General features: G+C 32.9%; 1 long non-coding RNA gene across 3 annotated transcripts in view; it reads right to left on the minus strand.

Moving 5' to 3' along the window:
- Window positions 1-6,016: 6,016 nt before the first annotated feature.
- Window positions 6,017-25,199, minus strand: part of LOC102123312 (uncharacterized) — a 59,587-nt gene continuing 40,404 nt past the window's right edge. For 2 of the 3 annotated variants that reach the window (XR_012423978.1, XR_284734.5), the window contains 2 exons: window positions 24,543-24,659; window positions 6,017-6,636 (listed from right to left, as the gene is read on the minus strand). This is a non-coding gene — a long non-coding RNA (uncharacterized lncRNA). Of the gene's footprint in view, window positions 6,637-16,660; window positions 22,304-24,542; window positions 24,660-25,199 lie in introns of those variants that run through there. The other variant, XR_284735.4, reaches the window with a different exon arrangement.

The following is a 25,199-nucleotide window of genomic DNA, read 5'->3' on the forward strand; positions in this document are numbered from 1 at the left end:
AAAAAATAGAAAACAACCTAGTCTAGATTATGTGGCAGTTCTGACTCATGCTCCCGTTTAATCAAACATAGTATATGGCCCCTAAGTTTAATTCAACCACAAATTTTTCTATCATCCTACCACCTACTTCTCCACCATCACCTGTTCCTCCTCCTCCTCCTCCTCCTCCTCCTCCTCCTCCTCCTCCTCCTCCTTCTTCCTCTTCTTCTTCTTCTTCTTCCTCTTCTTTTTCTTTTTTAATTTGTAGAGTTTTCACCATGTAGCACAGGCTGGTCTGAAACTCCTGGGCTCAAGGGATCTGTACACTTTAGCCTCCCAAAGTGCTGGGATTACAGGCGTGAGCCACCATGCCCGGCCAGTATTCTACTTTTCATCAGTACTATTCTCCATGGAATTCCTTAGCACCATGAGTGCTGTGATTTTTCCTTGTATTTGGTCTTTCTTTGTCTCTCTTGCCCTGCCCTCCTCATGCATTCTTCAGCAACTTCTTCCACCAACATGCACATGTGTAACTGCAGAAACATGCATATGCACACATTCATTCCCTTATAAATTTACACCTTCACCTGAGGTCTCTATTCATCATTGCTGGCTATATTTTGCACACCAAAGGAGGTAACTCTTCTCTCACTCTCTCTCTCTCTCTGTGTGTAAAATAAATTATATACATACATGTATCGTATAATTCTTGGTCATTATTTTCATGTAATTGCTTCCAAATCTATTTTGTGATCTTCTTCAGTGCAAAGATATAATTTTGGTGCATCAGTGATACTCCATTTATAATTTATAAATAAACAGCTTTTTTGCTCATTTGCTTTTTTTTCTCAATTGAGTAAATACAGGCCAACAATTACGAATTATCAATAGTTCAGGAATTATATCAATGTTCTCTTCAAAAGAGAAATGTTAAGGAAAACATAACAAATGAAAGTTTCATTAATTAGTAATTATTGGGAGGTTCATACTTTTTGGTCAGATGTCTAGGCTATGAAAAAGCCTTTGTATGTAATTCCTAATCTTTTTCTTTTCTTTTTTTTTTTTTTTTGAGACAGAGTCTCACTCTGTTAACCACACTGGAGTACAGTGGCACAATCTCAGCTCACTGCAACCTCAGCCTCCTGGGTTCAAGTGATTCTCTTACCTCAGTCTCCTGAGTAGCTGGGATTACAGGTGCCCCCCACTATGCCTGAATGATTTTTGTATTTTTGGATTTGGCCATGTTGGCCAGGCTAGTCTCCCACTCCTGACCTCAATTGATCCGCCCGTCTCAGCCTCCCAGTGTGCTCGGATTACAGGTGTGAGCCACTGCACTCAGCTGGCCGTATTCAATTTTTATAATACTGGTCAATTTCCTATTATTTTTATTATAATATTCATACTGCTATTATTAGTCATTTAATGGATTTTTACCGTGTTATTAGTATATACGTGTGTGTAAATGCATATAATCCCTTTCAAACTAGTGTACTCAAACTGATTGTAAAGGCAAATTTTCTCTTTTTTTAAACTTCCAATCTGTTGTGAAGCTAGCGAGAATTTTTCAATCAAATTGTAAGTCCTTTGAAGTCACTCAGATACTTGGATTTATTAATATGTTATTAATATAAAACAAGTAATGCCTACCATAGGCCAATGGATGTCATGTGCAACCAAGAAAATAAAGAATAATACAGTAGATACCACTTCATGTGATTCAGATAAGGCTTAAAGTCTTTTTAAAACCAGACTGGTTTACAGAACTAATAAATTTTGGGTTTAAACTACAGTGACTGTTTCCTTTTTATACAAAATAATAATGAATTTAAATTTACATCATCTCTGTTTATTTTCATTTCCCAAGTTGGCTGGTGTCAGAATGCATTTTCTTTTTAATAACAGCTTAAATTAAGTAAATCTTTATTGTTTTTTACAGAAAAGTCATATTGCTAATAATAATGTTTTGATATTATGGAAAAATATTTGAGGTTGTAAAAAGTTAATATGTCAGTGCTTCAAGTGTAGAAAAATACATTTGCAACTTACATAAGAGGTATAAAAATAATCTTGTAAAGCAAAGATGTTATTTTTGAATTGTTCCTAAGAAACATTTGCTTAGTTCATTTATTAAAATGATCCCTCAAGTTATTAATGATATTTAATATGAATAAATGAGATTTTATGTCATTATATTTGCTTAGAGTATCATGAAGTTGTTTTTTTTTTTAAATCTACAGTAGTGGAAATGTAGTGAGCACTTTGTTATTGTTAGATTTTGTTTTGAATCTGGTAGTAAATCAGTAATTGAATTGTGCAGAGTTTTCTTTAATAGTTTACTTTAACAGTCTTTAAAAGTAAATGAAACATTGGAAAAACATTAAGAGATTCTACTACATTTTAAAATACGAATTATGTATATATATACATATAAAATTTATATACAAATATAATATATATATTTAAATACGAAATATGTATATATAATCCTTTTAGAAAAAAATTATGTTGAGTAGCCTTAAGATGTTTAAGAAATTGAAGGGGCAGTTAACTATAATAGACTTATTTAAATAAACGCAATTTTTAATTTGGTACTATTTTTTAAAATACAGAATTACAAATAAACTGAAATTGATGGTAGTAAAATTGAAAATTTAACCTAAAACTCAAACCTCTTGCCAGTGTCCCTTGAAAAGGGACAATTACAGTGGTGTTTCTTGCAAGATTTTGCTTTGCTTTTTTTTTTTTTTTTTAACTCTAAAAGCTAGAAAACAATCTAAATATCAATGATAGTTTTCAAAGAAAAGAGTATCATGTAGGGATTTAAAAGAATGAAGTAGATCTTTATATATTAATGCGGATAGATATGCAAAACAGAAGTTTGGTGAAGAGAAGATGATGATTAATCCAAACAGATTAATGCAATTTGTAACAAAAATTAAAACACTTTATGCAATCTTATACATTGCTTATGAAAGGCCTATCTAGTCATCCACATATAAGTTGTAGATTGAAGAGGTATGCATATAATTTTTTCATAGTATTTTCCATATGCAAGTCAACTTCTTAAAACATTTCTACCAAATAAAGTTGAGTTTGGGTTTGGATTTGGGTTCTGTTATGGAGTAAAAAGCATTTTGTTGAAATTCATACACGAAATAATTGAAATCTAAAAATAATACCAGGTCACAATGAGTAAATTACCAAAAGGGGAAAAATGACTTTAGGGGTAACTCATCTTCAAGAAAATCTATAGTCAGATTGCTCACTGTGCACCTTTTCACACTTTGGATGCACTTCATAATCCAAAACAAGATGTCACCAGAAATGCTAATATTTGCCTTGGGCAATATGCTTGAGCAAGAGAAAATCTGATCCCCATGCTAAACTTGTGAAACACTGGAAACACAGATATTTTGTATTATAACAAATAAACTAGACACACTATAAAAATTCCAATATTTTTGAAATGGTCCTTCAGGACAGAATCTCATCCTTTATGTTCCTGAGACAAGAAGCTTGGCTCTCATGAAGCATAAGCAATCTGCCTCTCAAACCGTGAGAGGATAGAGCTTATTTAAGATCTGCCAACAGCATATTGCTTGGACTATATTAGTTTTTGCCCTTCAGGGATGAGTGTTTCAACTCAAAGTAATATTTATTCCAAATACTACACTAAATATCTTTGCAGCCTTCAAATTGATTTTGAGAGGAATTCCTGTCTTGAACCCATCAGAATAACTTTTAGGTTAAAGGGAGCCTTGAGAATCAGGACAGACCAAGGTACTCCATGAAACAACATGACTTCAGAGGAAAACGGTTCAAATAACGAATTGACTGCAATAAGGACAGTGAAAGAATTGTCTAAGACTCACAAGAGAAAACTGAGCCTGTGGTAATGAAACTACTTTGTCTGCTGCTATAAAACTGTTCAGTACAATCTTCAGATCTCACTGCCCTTACTGCCCATAACAGGGTCAAAGAATGCCTGCTATAAAGAGTAAGTAATTTCTCAATTATGTTTTTATCAAACTTTGACACATATATGAAAGAACCTAAAGAAAATATGAACACAGATTTTTTCAGTAAAGACACTTTAAGCCTTTACAAAATTTATATGATTGAACTTTTTCAATTAAAATATACTAACTGCATGTTTGGGTCATGCTCTTAATTAGAACCCTGGCTACATAAATCTCAGCCAAGCTGCTTTTGTTTCCAAATTGAGCTTTGAATAAAAAGACGTATTGGACTTCATTAGAGTAATCTCTAGACAGGAACACTACTTCAACTCTTCTAATAAATAAATTAGTAATAACAATAACATTTAAAAAATTATAATGAGTGTCCATCTTGCTATTTTGTAGGTGTACAACTTTGTAAGAAAACAACAAACGTAGGGCTGGGCGTGGTGGCTCACGCCTGTAATCTCAGCACTTTGGGAGGCCGAGGCTGGAGAATCATGAGGTCAGGAGATCGAGACCATCCTGGCTAACACGGTGAAACCCCGTCTCTACTAAAAATACAAAAAATTAGCCGGGCATAGTGGCGGGCGCCTGTAGTCCCAGATACTTGGGAGGCTGAAGCAGGAGAATGGCTTGAACCCGGGAGGCGGAGCTTGCAGTGAGCCGAGATCACGCCACTGCACTTCAGCCTGGGCGACAGAGCGAGACTCCGTCTCAAAAACAAAAAACAAACAAACAAAAAACAAAGAAAAGAACAAACGTATTAATTTTAAAATAAATTTCTATCTTTTTTCCAAAAGGATAGTTTTATTAATGGCTTAATATATGTAAAGTGCTTTCCATACAAAAGGCAGTAAGTTTCAAAATGTCATTGTTGAGAAAGAAGAGAATTGCTAAGTTTCTAAAGATATATTAATGATGGCAGACCATCAGGGTCTCATTTACTTTGCTGAGAAAAGGTTAATTGGAGAAAGATACTCTACTGATCAAAACCAATAATGAATTTAACAATATGTGCACTGATATTCTTCTCAGCCATTGGAACACTCATTATATGGAACCCCAGTAGTTTCTCCAGTTACTTTACCTGACTGGATCTGGATTTCCAAGGCTTTCAGTCTGTTGAACTCACAACTTTATTGAACTTGTATTGCAGTCTTTAAAATTCTGTTAACAGTTTGCCATTTATTTTATCCAAATCAAGAATAGGACACGACTCATCCATCGTCAACTTTTATTTGAAACTCTCTTTTTTAAAAAATAAGACTTCGAATCTCATGCTGTGTTTTACTGCTATAAGTGTAATGCTTGTAGAAAAAAGCTTCCTGTTTTAATGGCATGTTTGTTTAATTTTCCTTTCAGGAATTTATCTCAACAAGCACTTCGCTCAGGAATTTCTAAATTCCCTCCATTTGGCAGCACTTTTATTTTTCCTGAAGCAATGATGAATTATTGGTATTATCGGTTGTAGTTTTAATATACATTTCTCTATCTTTAAGATCTCTCTTCTAAAATATCCAAGGCTTTTAAAAGTTCAATCACATTATTTTTCACCTCTGACTGCCGAGTTCATTTTTTTATTTAAGCATAAAATGTTTCATGTTCATTTTCTTATTTAAATCTATTTGCGTGTGTATGTATATATTTGTATGTATACACATACAGACACACATATACATTATATACATAGACACACTAATGAAGAAATTATTTATATAGCTATAGAAGATCATAAGATTACTCTTTTTTTGAGAATAAGACTCAAAAAGATACTTTCTTGTTCATTTGTCTTAAATACATTCTAGTATCCTGGTTGGAACACATTGACTAAGTATTATGTATTTATTTGCTTTAGTAGAAGTTGTTTGTTTAAAAATAACCTGGATACCACTTTGATTCTCATTTTAATTGTATTGTTCTTCAAATCTCATCCAAATTCTGGATTAGGACAAACTATAATAATCTAAAATTAAGAGAGTACTTGGTAAGCAAAGTAAATAGGCCTGCAATCGCCTCATTTGGAGGAAAAAACTGTTTGTTGTTTTATTTTTGTTAATAAATGATCAAAAGAGTACTTTCTGAAACTAATGTTGTGTATTTTATTCCCTTCATAATGGACTATGTGATTTAGTTGACATACAAAAAGTTAAACATACAATTTAGATTTTCTTACACCACAGTAAAAATCAGTCCTGCTTCTCTCTTATCCCTGCAGAGGCTACTATTCAATATAAATTTAACATGTTTTAAATTTCAATTTGAGTAGGATGTCAGTTAATTGCTATCTTATATGCCATAAAATGAACATTTAATTTACGTGTAAACAAAGATGTTGATATTTCTGAAACATAGTAAATATATGATGTCTTCGTGTGGACTTAAAGTATGAGAGGTGTTCCATTTATATATGATTTTTAATATCATTCATTTTCTTTTGACTGTGTATGCAGTCATAATCAGCATTTAAATTACTGTCCTGGTGATAACATCATGCAAGTCTGTTCATTTTATCTTGTAAACTACAAGTACAACCAATTCTGACATTTGGGTGAGCTTCACTGATTTTCACTTTGATCTTCTGTTTTCAGACGATGTGAAATATTAAGGAAAAGCACCAAGCACAGTGCTAAAATAATTTTGCTTAAAGATTTTGCCTCAGTCCAGTCAGAGTTCTAGAACAGTTCCACACAACCCTCTGTTTGAGGAAGAAAGAAGGAGAGAAAGAATATATGTCATTAGTTATTTGAAAAACATTGTCTTAAATAGATGGAGTATCAAACACATATTTTAAAAGGCCAGGAATGTATCATAACTAATAAAAACTCCATTTTCTACTTATTTTATGTGTAGTTTGCATTCAAATATCAATGAAGCGTTCCTGAAAAATGTACAGGGCAATAACTTTTAGGCAATCATATCAGTGTGGCTTTTATAATGATGAGGAAATCAGAGTAATTCAATCAAAGCATCTTGTTATTTTTTCATGGCAATTAGAGATACATCATATAGTTTGAATTTCTCTGCCTAGCACAATACCTGGGAAATGGATGCATTCTACAGAGGTTAGTTTCAATGAGTCAATAAATTCTCTGCCGTGGAAGAAGATATTAAAAGCAGATTTCTTTTAAATGCACTCTCATTGTGGAAGCGTTGGAGGCCTCTGAGCAAAAATCTCCTCTTTAGAACACACACTGCTCCTTTACTATAAGTGGCTCTGCATTAATGACACACTTATTTTTCTTTTTGGTTAGGATACATAACCACGATTACTAATAAATCTTTCATTAGTTTACCCGCATTCCAGTTTTGGCATATTTGCTGTTGCAGATCCCTGTAGTGACAGTAATAACTCTAATGGTAGTGAACAGTTCTGATATTTGTTTGTCAGTTGTTTTGTCATTTGTTTTTCATATGTTTTGTTCACTTTTTACAAAGCACATTCATGTATAATTTTGAAAATCATTTTTAGGTATGCACAGCAAATGTTAACATTCACATTGTAAAGTAATTCAAACGACATTACAATTCCACTTGACTGCTTCAACAATTCAAGGTACTTCTAAAAGGATAATCCTTTCATCAATTTTTGAGTGAATATTTGTATGCATTTACATACGTAATGAATATCTATAAAGATAGTTTTCATTATATATTGCTTATTTTTTTAAAGTCCTCTTATTGATTATCTAAGCAGTGTTAGCTTGTAGCTGTTTTTTGGATTGTTGGGTTCATGAATGCTCATATATATGTATGCATATATATGTGTATTTACTTATATATTTATAACAATTATTCTGCCTTGGTGATACTGAATTCATATTCTCTTAAACGGATGTATAATACTCTTTAGTACACAGTAACAGTTGTCCTTTTCAACCTCTCAATTGGATAATCTTACCCTTCTTTGGTAGCCATAGGAAGCAAGAGAGTGTCTTGGAGACAAGAAGATTCTGCCATGATCAACCACAACGATGCTAGGCTAATTTGAAAGCTGTGCTAGGTAGTGAATTTCCTGGTCTCCTAGACTAAATAAAATTCCTCACATCAGGAAATAGAATTGGTGAAAAAAAAACCCAATTCTGCTGATACTTTCTTTCTTCTGATTGGCAAATAGATCAGTGGGAGAAACGACAGGACTCCCATGTTTTAATTTTTTGAAATATAGCCTTGGAATTATTTGTTTAAAAGAAACTTCAAATCCTTTATACTTAGTTCCCTCCTTTTAACCTAAGATTTCAGTCAGAAAATACCTTGCAATGATTTGAAAAACCTTCAGTGTGACCTTAGAGTGTTACCTGATTCAAGCACCAATTAGTTTTATAAATTTGTTATTTTGTATTACATAATATGGAAAGCAGTTGTTTCCTGAGCTATGTGTTTGATAGCTGCATACCCTGTCATTGGTGATAAAAATACTACTAATTATTTGCCTTCCATGGGTATGAAAACAATATTCTTCTTCTATCCAAATTACATATAGAGCTGCGTGTTTACATACAAATATATCAGTTGGTAATAAACTGACCCATTTTTTCATTTCTCTTGGATTTTCTGCCACAGTTTTGTTGAGGCATAACTGACATACAATAAACCGTACATATGTAAAGAGTTATAATTTGGTAAGTTTTGATGAAAGAATATACCTGTGAAAACTTTGCCACAATCAAGATAGTGAACATATGAAAAGGGAGCACAAATTCCCGGGGCAAGATATACAATTTGCAGTAACCAGTGCATAGCAAAAATGTGGGATCCCTGTGGGGTGCAGGGAAGTCAATCTCCTCTTCCTACGAGTTCATAGTCCCGTAATCCCATCTTGGTGGTCCGGACACCTCCAAGGAATGCGACGTCTATCCTGCAACATGCTCTATTCCTGGATCTAGATAGCTAAGAGATTCCATATGGTTCGCCTTTCAAATGTGCTGAGGTGCTGCCAACCAAAAGAGGGTGGTCTTCTCTTTACCTTTCCCTAAGACGCCTCTTGGCCACACCGGCCCTCCCTCTCCCCTCTCTGCCCATGCACGCAGGCTCCCACAGGAGCAGAGGGATGTAGCTGCACTGCATACAGCCTCCCTGCCCAAGCAACCTGGTCTCCACTCCTGACTAAAGGTGGCAGTGGTCCTGCGTAGGGTCCCAAGGTGCCAGAGTTCTGTGAGGGGGCAGCCAAGAACCAGTCCTGGTCGCAGTAGACAGTGGTATCAGGGGCTCCCTGTGAGCCAAGGCTCCAAACTCCTACCACATGTTCCGTTGTCACACATGTTCCGTTTTATGATTCCATTTATAAAACAAAAACTCAGAGATAAAATAAGAATTTCAAGAGGGTTACAGCATCACATTAAACTCCAAGCACAGGGCAGATCTGAACATGGGCTCTGTGCATCCATAATGGTTGTAGTTCCATGAAGCCACCTCTGCATTTCCCTTTGGAATCCCTTCTTGTAGCTTGTCGGCCTTTTGGCTAAGATGAAGTGTAATCCCTTCTTTCCCCCTCTTCCCAGCAATTGTCTGTTTCTCTATTGACAGTGAATTGCATTTTCTAGAATTTCATAGGCATTGATTTTATAGGACATATTCTTTTAGGTTTGATTTCTTCCACACAGCATAATTATTTTGAGTTTCATCCATGATGTTGTACTTATCAATAGTTTATTCTTTATTACTGCTGAGCAATGTTCTATTGGATTTATATACCTGACCTGTTGATGGGCATTCATTGTTTGTTTTCCAAGTTATTAGCTATTACTAGAAAAGCTGCAATGACTATGGGTATACAAGTCTTTTTACCAACAGATATATATATATATATTTTTTTTTTTTGAGGATACCTAGAAGAATGATTGGATCATACGTGATAAATTTGCCAAAATTTTTTAAAAATTACCAAACTGATTTTCAATGTGATTGTATCATTTTATATTCCTACCAGGAGTGTATAAGAATTCCAGTTCCTACATTTCCTTCATGGTGATTTAATATGGCCAAACTTTTAAATCTTAGCCATTATAATAAATGGGTTAGCATATATTATCTTATAAATTTGCATTTCCCTAAACACTAATGATGTTCAGCTTATTTACAAATCTGTGCTCTATTTTTGATATATTCATCTTGTGTCTGTTTTATTTTCTCATCCTCATATTTATTAGATAGCTTGTTTAATTATTGCATTTTAAGAATTCATTATGTATTATGGATATAATTCCATTTTCTCCACTCTGTGGTTTGTGTTTTCCTTCTTTGAAGAGTGTATTATGGAGAGCAGACATTTTAAATTTTGCTGAAATTTAATCTTTTTTTCTTCTTTTATGAATTGTGTTTTTGATGTTCAAACTAAGCTACTTTTTTTAACCAATAGCTGTAAATATTTTCTTTTAGCATTTTTACAGGTTTAGGCTTTACATTTAAGTAAATAACTGATTCATTTTTAGTTAATTATTATATAATATTTGAGATAGGAATCAAAAGTACATTGTTTATACATATCTCCAACTTTCCTGGTACCATTTATTAAAAATATCTTTTCTCCTCTGAATTCTCCTTGCATTTTGATGTAAAATCAGTTTACATATACATGATTTGGTCTATTTCTGGCCTATTAGGTTCTATTGATTTACTAGTGCATATTTATGACACTACCACACTATCTTGATTGTTGTAGTCTTGTATCACACAGTGTTACTCTTCCAATGTTGTTCTTCTTTTTCAATGTTTTAACCATTGTATGTCTTGCATTTCCAAATGAATTTTAGAATCAGCTAGCTAATTATATTAGAAAAGCCTGGTAAAAATTATATTAGATTTTGTTGAAGCTATATATCAATTTGAGATATATATCAGTATATCAATGTATCAATTCTACATCTTAACAATATGAAGACTTTAAACACATGAACAAGGTATACATATTTTTTAAATGTTTCATTTCTCTCAGCGCTCTTCCTGGTTTTCAGTGTGTATCTTTGGTTGTATTGGATTCATGGATCTTTTGTTGGACCGATCCCTTTGAAGGTGTGTTTTATACTATTTTAAATTGGTTAGGTGTTTTTGTTTGGATTTCTGATTGTTTGTTAGTATACAGAATTTCAATAGATTGTACTGTATTTATTTTAGAACCTGCAATATCTAAACTTATTTATTTTAGAATCTGCTTTTGTTTATTTGCTTTCATTTGTTTTTTGTAAACTCCATAGAATGTTTTTGAAAAAAGAATAAATTCATATGAGAATTAAATTCTAATTTTTCCTCTCTAACCTGGATGCCTCTTATATTATTATTGACTAATTGCATGACTAGAACTTCCAGTTCAATACTGACTAGAAGTGGTGAGACCTCACATCTCCACTGTTGTCCTGATATGTGGAAGAAAGTATTCAGTGTTTCACTATTAAATATAATGTTTTTTTGTCAGGGTTTCATAGATGCCCTTGATCAGTTTGAGATATTTTCTATTTCTACTTTGCTTAAAGTTTCTATCAGAAATGAAATTTGTATTTTTCCAAATGCTTTCTATGTGTCTATAAGAAATGATCAGTTGTTGTTTCTTCCTTAATCTGTTAATGGAGTGAATTACATTGATTGATGCTTATATATTAAAACAGTCTTAAATTGCTGACTTAACTGTTCGTGGTCATTCTTCATTATCCTTTTAACATATTATTGGATATGATTTGCTAATATTTTGTTAGAATTCTTATATCTGTACTCACAAAGAACATGTATCTGTACTTTTCTTTTTATGATTTTGCTTTATTTTGCTATCTATTTTCCAGCCTCAAAGAATAAGCTGAAAATTAATTCCTCCTCTTCATTTTTGGGAAAAGTTAATGAATAATTAATGTTTTTAACATATTATAAAATTCCCTGTGACTGTATCTAAGTTTAGAGGTTATTTTGTTCAAAAATTTTATATCATCAATTCAGTGTTTTTAATTGTAAGTAGCTATTTAGGTTATCTACTTCTTCTTGAATGAGCTTTGGTAGTATGTGTCTTTCAGGATATTTATCCACTTCTCATAAGTTGCTGAGATTATTGACATGGAGTTGTTCATAATGTTACCTTGTCTGTCTTTAAATATACATACAGAATCTGTGGTGATGTCACCTCTCTTGTTCCTGCTGTTAGTAAGGTGTGATTTTCTATCTTTTTTTCTTAATCTGTTAGATTAGAAATGTGTCATTTTTATTGATCTTTTCAAAGGGATGCCTTTTGTTTCATTGATTTGCTCTACTGTGTTATGCATTCTAATCATTGATTTGTACCCACATTATTATTATTTATTTTATTTATTTTGAACTTTATTTTCTCTATTTTTCTAATTTTATTAGGGCATTTGCTGATTTATTAAATTGAGATCTTTCCTTTTCTAATATAGGTGCTTCATACTTTACATTTCTGTCAATGTTCCTTTTTTAATTTTTGTACTTTTTGTAGAGACAGGATTTCACCATGTTGCCCAGGCTGGTCGCCCAGGCTGGTCGCCCAGGCTGGTCTCCAATTCCCGGGCTCAAGTAATCTGCTTGCCTTGGCCTCCCAAAGGGCTGGGATGACAGGTGTGAGCCACCTCCCTGACCTCAATACTTCTTGAATGGCTTTATGCAAATTTTGAAATGATGTGTCGTTGTTTGCAATCAGGGTAAAATACTCTCCAATTTGATTTTTTTCCTCTATAGAATTTTTTAGAAGTATATTAGTTATGTTTCAAGCATTTGAACATTTTTTTTTCTGGTATTGATTACTACTTTAATTCCATACTGGTCTGAAAACATACTTTGTATGAGCTGAATTATTTTAAATGTATTTAGAGTTGTCTTGTGGTCCAGAGTAAGCAATCTTATTAAATATTTCATGTACACTTAAAAAGAATGTTTATTCTGCTGTTGTTGGATAGAGCGTTCTGTAAATGTCATCTCTGATTATAACTCTGAAATTTCTATTTTTCCTAACTTCTGTAAGTATTTTTTAGGTACTTTTAAATTTTGTTATAAGATGTGTGAATGTTTATGATTGTTATGCTGTCTTGATAAGTAAACTCCTTATCATTATAAAATGCCTTTCCTTATTCCTGGTAATATGCTTTACTCAGAAAACTACCTTATCTGATAGTAATAGACACACTCCAAGTTACCTTTTTTTAGTGCTACTTGACATATCTTTCTGCATAATTTAATTTTAACATCTGTGAGTCTTTATGTTTGAAACATATTTAAGTAGCAGGTAGCTGGTTATTGTTTGTTATTTAATTGACAATCTCTGCTTTTTAATTGTATTATTTGTACCAGTTACATTTACTATGATTATCAATATGCTTAGAATTAATCTATAATCATGATATTTGTTTTCTGTTTTTCTTTACTTCTTTCTCCTTGACCTTCTAACTTTGCATTCCTTTAGATTAATTGAGTAGTTATGATAGAACTTTATCTTCTTTATTGGCATATTAGTGATAACTATTTTTTGTTACAGTAGTGACTAGTCTAAAATTTATAACATTTACTTTGAAATTTTCCGAGTCCCCTCTTAGAAGTGATACCACTTCGTATATAGCACAATAACCATACAAGTATATACTTCCTTTTTCCCCTTTTGCCCTTTATATATAATTGGCATACATTTTATTTTTCATCTGTTATTTCATACATCACATTACATTTTTATCATTTTTGTTTACACAATTATCTTACAGAGAAAAACACTTTCCTGTATTTTGCCTTATAGACACTAATTTCAGCATTTTTTCGTTCCTTCATATTGATTCATATTTCTCTCTGCTATCATTTGCCTTTATGAAGGACTTCCTTAAACATTTCTTGGGTCTTCTGAAGATAAATTACTTTGAGTTTCTGAAACAGTTTAGTTTGTCTCCAATTTGGAAAGATATTTGCTTTGGGCATAAAATTTTGGGTTGATATTTATCTATTTATTTTAAATTTAGGGTATATGTGCAGTTTTGCTATTTAAGTAAATTGTGTGTCATACGGGTTTTGTGTACAGATTATTTTGTCATGCAGGTAATAAGCATAGTACCTGATAGGTAGTTTTTCGATCTTCACTCTCCACTTTCGATCTTCACTCTTCACTTTCAAGGAGGCTCTGGTGTCTGTTGTTCCTTTCTTTGTGTTCATATGTACTCAGTGTTCAGTTCCCACTTACAAGTGAGAACATGCGGCATTTGGTTTGCTTTTCTTGTGTTTGTTTGCTTAGGATAATGGCCTCCAGCTCCAACCATGTTGCAGCAAAGGAGATAATATTTAGTTTTTAAAGATATTTTAGAAATCTTATTCCATTATCTTTTTGCTTGCATTCGTGCTTATAAGAGCAAGCAAACCAGTCCAAGTCCTAAAACTTCAAAAGTAAGGAAGCCAACAGTGTAGCCTTCAGTCTGCACTGGTGTAATTGCAAGACCACTGGTGTAAGACCAAGAGTCAAAAAGCTGAAGAACTTGGAATCTGATATTTGAGGGCGGGAATTCCAGCACAAGAGAAAAATGAAGGCCAGAAGACTCAGCAAGTCTACTCTTTCCACCCTCTTCTGTCTTCTTTATTCTAGCCATGCTGGCAACTGATTAGATGGTGCCCACCCAGATTGAGGGTGGGTCTGCCTCTCCCAGTCCACAGACTCAGATGTTAATCTCCTTCTGCAACACCCTCACAGACACACTCAGGGACAATAGTTTGCATCCTTCAATCCAATAAAATTGACAGTCAATATTAACAATCACAGCATAGTTGTAAAAATTTTTAACAAGATGCTAGCAAACCAAATTCAGCAGTGCATTAAGAGTCATTTACATGATTAAATGGGATTTATCACAGGAATGTAAGGATGCTTACACATACACATGCCGGTAAACATGATGCACCCCATTTACAGAATGGAGGAAAAAAAATCATGATCATCTCAATAAATACACACATGCACAAAGAATTTGATAAAATTCAACATTCTTTCATCATGAAAACTCTCAGCAAATTACTTATAGAATAAACCTACCTCAACATAATAAAGGCCATATAGTACAAGCCTACAAGTAACATCATACTCAATGGTGAAAAAAGTTAAAAGCTTTTCCTCTAAGATCAGGAACAACACAAGGATTCCCACTTCTATTCAACATGGTAATAGAAGTACTTGTCAGAGCGATCAGGTTAAAAAAGAAATAAAGGCATTCAGGCCAGGCATGGTGGCTCACACCTGTAATCCCAGCACTTTGGGAGGCCAAGTCGGTGTATCACCTGAGGTCACGAGTTGGAGACTAGCCTAGCCAATATAGTGAAACCCTGTCTCTACTAAAAATACAGAAAATTAGCCAGGTGTGGTGATGTGCAATCCCATCTATGCGGGAGGGTGAGGCAGGAGAATCACTTCAACCCAGGAGGTGGAGGTTGCAGTGAGCTGAGATCACGCCTCTGCACTCCAACCTGGATGACAGAGTGAGACTCCGTCTCAAAAACAAAAAAACAAAACAAAGCAAAAAACAAAACAAAACAAAAAGAGGGATTAAGGCATTCAAATCAGAAAGGAAGTAAAATGTGTGTGGGTGGGGGCAGGGATAGTGGTATATTTCTGACATTAAAAAAGAAGGAAGTCCATTTGCAACAACATGGATGAAACGGAGGACCTTTTACTAAGTGAAATAAGTCAGACAAAGAAAGAGAAATACTGTATGATCTCACTTATGTTGTATGTGAACTCTAAAAAGAAATTAAACTCATAGATACAGAAAGCAGAATGGTAGTTGCCAACAAATGTCTTTTCTCCATATATGTGTTAAACTCCAGCTTAACTTCAGGCTTGAGAGTCAACCATATTGTATGTGATGTGATTGCAAATAAGAAAATACACTGAATTGTTAAAATGAACCTTCCCCAAATCCACTATTATAGAGTTATTTCAATTTTGTGCCTAACCTAAATGGGTTATTAAACAAATATTCATAAGTCAAAATGGGTGAATATTATCATTAGGAAAGATTCTGGCACCATAACATGTTCAGTATAAATAAGTGCAATGTTGAATCCACATATAACATAAGTGAGATCGTACAGCATTTCTTTTTCTTTGTCTGACTTATTTTACTTAGTAAAATGTCCTCAGTTTCATCCATGTTGTTGCAAATGGACTTCCTTCTTTTTTAATGGCAGAGATATACCACCATCCCTACCCCCACCCACACTCATTTTACTTCTTCCTTTCTGATTTGAATGCCTTTATTGCCTCTTTTTTGTTGTTGTTTCTTTTGTTTTGTTTTGTGTTTGAGATGGAGTTTTAATTAAATGTTTTAATTATGATTAAAGAATATCTATAAATTTGAAATCAGAAATTGTCATGTACACAAAAGGATTTAAACATCATAAACATATTGTATCCAGAAATAATAAACATTTGAAAGATATATTGCACAGCATCCTGACTTGTTAAATTATGATCCCACAGAACAGAACATGATGACCTCCACAGGACAACTGATGCAGTGATGTCTACTTAACATAAATATATTTATAAAGAGTAAATAATGTGATAACCAATAATACCATTTTATTAATTTGTTATTATATGGAGTAGAAATATTATACTGCTTTTTCTCAATTTTTTATCTACCTGTTAACATCTCTGAAAATCAGATATGTCTGAAAATCAATGGCAGGTCATGAATTAATTGGTAGTATTTTCCTTAAAAATATAAAGAATAGAAGCATATCTTAAAATCATGAATTCTGTTACTTTAAAAAATATTTATTTGCAAAATTTATTGAGTTTCCAAAGAATTGTAAAATACACACACAAATTTTCAGAAAATGAAGTTTGTGAAATAGCCACATAGTGATTTGCATCCACTGTTGGAATACATGCTCAGACTCTGGTCTAATCCACCTAAATTTTTATTTGGAAACACACACATTTTATTCAGTAAAGAGTAATTACTTTATGGCAGGCACTCTCTAGTATGTCTGCTGCAGAATATGTATTTTATATTACATTTATACTCATGTAAATACAGTCTGCCATAGATGATAAGATAAGCATATAATTCATTTTCTATATCAGGACTTTAAGAATAAAAATGTCTTTATAAACATTAAGGTGGCTTAATACATGTGATATGAACAAGCTATATCACAGGCAAACTAAGATGTATGGTCATCCTCTAGGGTTTTAATTTAGAAATAGAAAATTATTTATCCAGAGACATAGCATACATCCCCCAAATTAGGCAATTTCATCACTGTGTGAATATTATAGAGTGCTTAAACAAAGCCAGATAGAAAAGCCTACTATGCACCTAGGCTATATGGTATAACCTATTGCTCCTAAGCTGCAAACTTGTTTAGCATGTTACTAAACTGAATATTGTAGGCAATCGTAACACTATGGTAAATGCTTGTACATCTAAACAAGTCTAAACATAAAAAGGTACACTAAAAATACGATGTACAAGATTAAAAATGCTACACTTCTGTAGAGTGCTTAGCATGAATGAAGCTTATGGGACTAAAATTTGCTCTGAGTGAGTGGCGAGTGAATGTGAGGACCTAGGATATTACTGTACTTTACTGTAGGCTTTACAAACACTGTAAGCTTAGACTTCACTAAAGTTATTTCATAATTTTCTTTAATAATAAATTAACCTTAGCTTACTGTAACTTTTTTAGTTTATAAATTTTAAAGTTGTAAAACTTTTGACTCTTTTACAATAACACCTTAAAAAGCAGACAATTCTACGGCTATAGAAAAATATTTTCTTTTTTGTATTCTTTTTCTATATACTTTTCATCAAGTCGTCATTAGGCAACAGATATTTTTCAGCTCCATTGTAATTTTATGGAACCACCGTAGTATATGTGGTCCATCCTTGACCAGATTATGGTTGTATGTTACATGATTGTATCTGAAAAAGCAACAGACAAGTTATACAGACGTGGTATTTGTTAGATATTTTTTTGCAAAAGAACAAAATTAGCCTACCACTTCAGTAAATCAACTTGTAGCACTTATTTCTAAAGATTTCTAAATTTTTATATGCTTACGCTTTGTCATTCTCAGACCAAGTACATGTTTTCACACAGCCATCTTTCTTTTCCTGGAATCTTTCAGAATTACAGTTATGATGTCATTTTATATTCCCCAAGCTGATTTAATGTTGTGAAATATTGTCAGAGATAAATTATGCATGCTGGGAGGGAAAAGATTAACATAAAATGTGGCAAACATAGAAAATATAAACTAATATAAACACATATATTCATAACAGTATCAAATGAATCTTCATAATTAAGAAAAGTATAGACAGGTACAAAACATATGACTTAACTTGTTTCTCTACCAAGTACAATCTATATGTTTTTTTCTATGACCCAAGATACCAAATTTTTCATTTAAATTTCACATTTTAATTTACAACTTTTATTCTGGTTATCACAATGGAATACTGTTATTGTTGACATGAATGTTCTTTACAGTAAACTGTGAGCTTCTGTAGAGGAGCTATGTCTTATTCATGCCTAGCCCAGCAGAATGATAGAATTTTAGCCAAAAGAAGTCAATCAGATAAGTTCAGTGATTCAAACTTATATTGCAGGCACAGACAGAAGTGTCTATATTAATAGTAAATGAAGAAAAAAATATTTTAAATGTTATCTTTAAAAATGTAAACATTTATGAAAATTATTTTTGTGTGTTGAGAAAAATTCTGATTCAAAATTACATATATGATCTAAAATTTAGGACAAATTAAATGTTAATAAATGATTATTAATCAAATTTTGTTTCTAAAAGTATTATGTGGTGGTGTGATATAGTATCTCTTGCTTCATCTTTGGCTTCCATAATGTGTTCTCAAAATTGGCATTTAGGAAAAATATTCAGGAGTGTTACCATTCTTCAATGATCCTAGGTCTTTTGATCTTCAAGACATCCTCTTTTGAAGTATTAAACATTGTTTGAAAACAAACTTGACTGTTATCCATTTTAATTATCAAAAAGACTCCTTTGTCAAGTTATTGTAGATTATTTGAGCAGTTCTCCAACAATTTCATCAACTTCATAAAATCTTGCATCTTTTCAAGATCTGTAATTTTCATTGGCTCTTATTTTCTGTTATATTTGCACTATAATGTTAGATATTCTATATACCTGAGATTCGGTATAAGACTGACTTATTCATGTGCAATAAATTCTTTGTCTTTCTTTTTTGGGGACAGGGGAGTAGCTAGGTCTATAGCCTGAACTAGGGATATGTATCACCAACCCTGGACAATTTTTTTTTTATTTTGTTTTGTTTTTGTTTTTGTTTTTTCAGCTTTTGTAGAGACTGGATCTTGCTGTGTTTCCCAAACTGTTCTTGATCTCCTGGCTTCAAGTGACCCTTCCGCCTCGCCCTCCCAAAGTGCTGGGATGATAGACATGAGTCACTGTGCCTGACCCAAGTGGAATAAACTCTAACATTAAGTGGTGAGTATTTAGTTGGTGGCTGATCTTAAGCAGTTAATTTACTAGTAAATATTTACCTAATAAAATAATTTTTCTTCTTAAAATACCTTGCAGTTCTAGAAACTTGGTTAATGCATGGTTAGATAATGGGAATGACTGTATTTGGAAGTTCTTGCTTTTATTTAATAGCAGCAAAATTGATGTATTTTTGTGTATGGCTCAGAATATTTTCCTAAGCAATGTAGGACACTTTGGTGTTGTGTGTTTATGGATGCATATATATTTAGTAATATCATGTGTATATACTTAGGTCCTGTCCAATTGCCAAAATCTGTTAAATAGCTAACCAGACTCTTAAATGTCACCTTTATAAAATGGTAATGTATATATCCTGTGAAATATGATCCTTAGGTAGAATTCTAGCTTTAATGAATTCCAACATTAATCCCATATGACTCATCTGTCAGAAAGTGTAAAAATCAAAACTGCTCCTTTTGTTGCCTTTCACTCACTGTGAAAACAGAGCAAAGAACAGTCCCTTTGGCACATTCATCAAAACTGTGATCAGGCTGATTATAATGCAGATATACTGGAGCTTGTCTTTTATCTGTAGTCCAACAGTGATATCTGATTTATTTGAATCTCATTAACACTCTGTTTCCATGCCTTCTTTACTATTGTTTGCTGCTGTTACCAGCATCTAATTAAACAAGCACAACTGGGAATTTTGCACGCACATTTACTCTATATGTTTCTCTGATATTATCTGAAACCTGTCTTCCTACCAGTAATGTACTCCTCAGGCGTGGGATGAGGGCAGAATGGTAATTTGGTGTTGTTCTGCACCATATTACATTTGAGTGAGGAATCATAGGATCTTATAAATTTTTAAATTGAAAAATACCCTCTATCTGGAATTTGCTTTCATTTCGTATAAAGAACTTGCCACTTGGTTTAAAGGCTTTTGATATCTTAATGGCAAAGCCTGCGTTTCACAGAATATTTATTTATTATTGGTCTGATTTCTATGGTGATAAAATGGTGTGTTTCATTTTTATTGCACACATTTTCACTATTTTGTTTTCTGTATAGTTTTTCCTATTCTAGTAGTTCAGACTCTGGGAAAATCCGGTTTTCTAGGTGTCATCTTTTAAAGCCCCATTCGCTTTACATCGCTTGAGGCTTCTCAATTACTCTACTACATCATGTTTTACAGACATTTCTCTTTTACTTTTTCTGAAAATAATCAATTAGTCCCTCACACTTGCATACAAAAAGATGAAAAGTAGCAAAGAAAAATAGAAGTAAATCAAAGAATATGAGATTATTTTAAATCACAATCAACTTCATTCCATGTTAATTTTTATCCTAAAGAATTTCAAATGCAAATCTTTGAGAATTCACGTAATGTCCTCTGTAGTAGCTTCATGCTGCATAGTAGTTGACACAGTGCCATGAACAGCAAGAAATATATTGTTTATTTTTGTGATTGTATCCCACTACCCACCTTATTAAAAATAATTAAATTCAAGCCTCATAATTGTGAAAGCAATTCGAATATATTCATATTTCAATTACTGTGATGGTGTAAATCCAAATTACACCATCTGATGCCTCTAGAGGGAACAACATGAACAAAAAGAGAACATTAACATTACATATATTTTGAAAGGTTAAAAAGGGGCAATGTAATTACCGTGCTTCCTAACTGAAAGTTAACTATATATAACACACACCAAGTGTTAGTAACCATTACCCTACTTTATGTTATCTGAGTGAACTTGCATATTTAAATAATTCTCCTCACACTTTTTACTTAGAGATGTCATGTGTATCTGTATCTGATATTGGCCACTTGCAAGAACTTTAATCATATTCTGAAGATGAAAACCTAGCATCTAGTGGTGAGAGTGTAGAGAATGGACATTCTAATATATTATTTGTGGGGCCAACATTTCGGGGGGGAAGATTTTAGTATGAATTATGCTTGCCGTATTCAGAATAACAATACTATGAATCTAGCTACAGAAATAGTAGCTTGAGTACATAAATACGTATTAATCTATATACACACCTGTGTACAACTTATTGAAACATATATTGTAACAGAAAAATACCAATAACAATCTAAATAACCATGATAAATGGCTATTCCACTATTTGTAGAGGAATAGAATAAAATACTAAGCAACATTTCCACAAAAAATAGAGGTAGAACTATATGTACTGAACATGGAATCTGTCCATAATATTTTTGTGAATAAAAAAAGTTATTTAAATATTATGACTTACATGATTTTATTATGGAAAATTGCATGTGCAAGTATGTATATTTATAAAATAAAATGTACTTCTGTGAGCCGGGCAAGGCTACCTGTGGGATGAGTGTATAATGAGAATCTTGAGCAACAAGGATAGGAATTTTCATTTCCAAATTTGTGTAAATTAGGAAAAATTGTATAATTAAGAAGAAAAATGGAAGATTTTAGATTATTTGCAGCCCTTTCCAAAAAGATTATTTTGTTCTAACTTACAATTAATAATACTTTCCAATCAGGCTTTCTTGGAGACAGTTAATGGTGCAAAACTTTCAGCCTTGCATGTGAATGTCATTGTTATTGGTGATCATCGACAAGGCAAACACATCTCAGTCTCTTTCCTTGGAATTCTGATTCAACTAAGAATAAAGCTTGTTTCAATACAATATATTATTATTATTATTTCTTTAATACAATATATTATTATTATTTCTTTCCTTTCTATAACAGTTAGTAAAGTCTAGGCTACAAAGAAAACATTTTTTCCTGAGGACATTCAAGGAATATTTTTTCCATACTGTTGGGTTGCTCTTTCCAAGGTAATTGTGTCTTCTATATAGTCAGAACTGGGTGACTGCATATCCACATGAAGGAGAGAAAGCCCAAAGAGACATTTCCTATAGATAGAAGAGGCCCTTTAGTGAGTGCGTATTTTATTTCTACTCTCATTTACTGAGTGATAACTAGGTCACATGGCCACACCGAGACAAAAGAAGTGTGTATGTCTGTATGTGTCTGTGTGTGTGTGTTTGTATCCTGGCCCATACACTGCCTATAGACAATCATTTAATGTGTTTTGTGTGTATGCTTATATTTGAAGGTGTTAAAAAATGTGCATTATTTGTGTCAAAATGTCTATCAATGTGTTAGAGTGAAGGACAGTGTGTTTGAATTAAGTGCCAGCTGCCCCAGCATCAAAAAGTACATGTCTTCTGTCCCTTAGAAAAATAATATTATAAATATTAATAAATAATGAATTTTCTTCCACCTTTGTGGTACATATCAATTGAAATTTTGCAAAATACACCAATGTTCTATCTCATACTCTAATATGTTTAGTTTCTTCAAAGTTGGGATAATGTTGTCAAATTAATTGGAACCTTCAACCAAAATATCAGTTTTACAAATCTACTCACAAGTGCCCTAATAGTGGCTCTCAGCCAGACACGCTTTGAATGATGTTAGTATGATATATCACACTATTATAAAATTACTCATATATTGGAAGAAGAAAAATAAAGTTAAGGCTCTGGTCATTTTCTTTTAATTTTGAAAGGCACCATCCCAGGCTTCTTTATATGAATATGTATATATTTTCAGATTTTTATAACTTATATATCTGTGCCAGGAAGTGATAGAGTCTAAAGTTTATGGATACTAATATTTCTTAAACACAACAAGCAGTATTTTCTCCAAGATTAATGTAATTCATTTTTATTTCTGCCTAGTATTTTAGCATTTCACTTTCTTTAATGTCATGTATGTAATTACTTTTAACAAGGGCTATCTAATTTAGGTCATTTCCCAGTGATGCATCAGTGAGCATAAATTGCTATTCAATTGTGTCAGCTTTCATCTCTGAGTCGATGACCCACAGAACTACCATATTACAAATGTAAAATGATTCTGTTAACACACAGTGATTTTCTAGTTTCCTTAATCATTAAAAAGAGAGAGAAAGAGCATTTAATATATTTCCTTCGTTCTACTCGGCTAACCCATCAAACTGTCTATTTCAGGGCCAAATTTCTTGTCACTCTCTACAATGTCTACTGTGCATTCACATCTCAATTATTTGTCACTAAGCTTCTATCCTGATAGATATCCCCAAACTACTCTTTCAAAGATCACTGTTTAGTTAACAAACACTTTGACCCTTTTTCATTCTCAATCTTAGCATAAAGTCAATTTTTGAGATAATGTAGGTAAGTGGTTACATCGCATTCATACAGCCTAAGATTCAAACTCCAACTTTGTTAATTTCTGAATAGTTGCCCTTAGGAAACTCTGAGACTTACTACTTTGTGCAACTAATGCTTCTATTTTAAAGAGATGTTCTGAACTTTAAATGAGATAAGGTACTTACTTAGTAAAGGGTCTAGTGCATATTAATGACAGCTGTTAATACTAGACATGACATCTCTTTTTAATATTTCTGAACTCTCATTTTCTGTGAAATATGTGACACTAGTTCTCACTCCACCTCCCAGATTACTCCTTTTTAATCTCTTTGGTCATCATTCCTTTCTCCCATTTCTTATGTTTGCATATTTCTCTTTTTTTTTTTTTTTTTTTTTTTTTTTTTTTTTTTTTTTTTGTTCACTGGCACTCCTGGTTCATCTTATCCTCTTTTTGGGAACAAAAACTTACTTCTCAATTCTACTAATTTAAATCCTGAAATATAATTCTCTAGACATATGTATTCTCTTAATGTCACCTCTAAAATGTCACATTATCTTCAAGATATTTCTAAATATATTTCTGATAACTCAACCTCAGTATATTCCATTTGAATTCATTGTTTTCTAAACCTCTTCTAACTATCCTTAGATTTCAGTGTTTCTTTTATACTCACAGTCATTCAAACTTTTGGATCTGTTACACAGTTCTTCCACAGGTAATCATATGCCTAATGGCATGAATATCTCATTTAGTCCAACCCCATGTATATCCTTCTGTTTCCACTCTGCCTTGCTAACACTGAGGCCCTTAATAACTTTCAGCCTCTTATACATCTTTTTGCATCGATGCCAGATGAAACCTCTCAACTCGAAGCACAAAGATTCAGGGGTTTCCCACTCATTAATTTTCCCACTCATTAATTAATGTATAAGTTCAGCCAGAGTTCAGTCTTACCTATGTTATCATCAGTAACTGGCTTTCAATATTGATAATTCTGGGAGGCTGAGGCAGGAGGATTGTTTGAGCCCAGAAGTTCAAAGCCAGCTGGGGCACCATGGCAAGACTCCATTCCTACAAAAGACATAAATAAATAAACAAATAAAATTAGCTGGGCCTCGTGAAATGCACCCATAGTGCCAGCTACTCAGGAGGCTGAGGTGGGAGGATTGCTTGAGCCCAGGAGTTTGAAACTGCAGTAAGCTATGGTTGTGCCACTGCACTCTAGCTTATGCAATAAAGCTAAACCTCATCTCAAAAAATGTGTGTATTGATAACTGGAAATAGGTTAAATGAAAAAACATAAAATCATTTCAGATGAAAAGGAGAAGGATGACTTGATTAGAAATTATCTTATATGAAGATCTTGGCAATGCTTTACCTAGATAGGAAAGGTCATAAGTGGTATACCAACAACTGTATAAAATACAGAATATAAGAAAGCATACAGTTAGTGAAAGTGTACTATCCAGATGTAACACTGAGAAAACCATAAAAATTACAGAAGAATAGTTTGTGAAATGAAGTAAAACTTTTAAAATGATCAAAGATATTGTCACCCTCCAAAGTTATGATATTTTCTTCCCTGAAAGTAATCAATTAGAATAAATATGA

Source organism: Macaca fascicularis, chromosome 15 (assembly GCF_037993035.2).
Source record: "Macaca fascicularis isolate 582-1 chromosome 15, T2T-MFA8v1.1".
Classification (NCBI taxonomy): domain Eukaryota; kingdom Metazoa; phylum Chordata; class Mammalia; order Primates; family Cercopithecidae; genus Macaca; species Macaca fascicularis.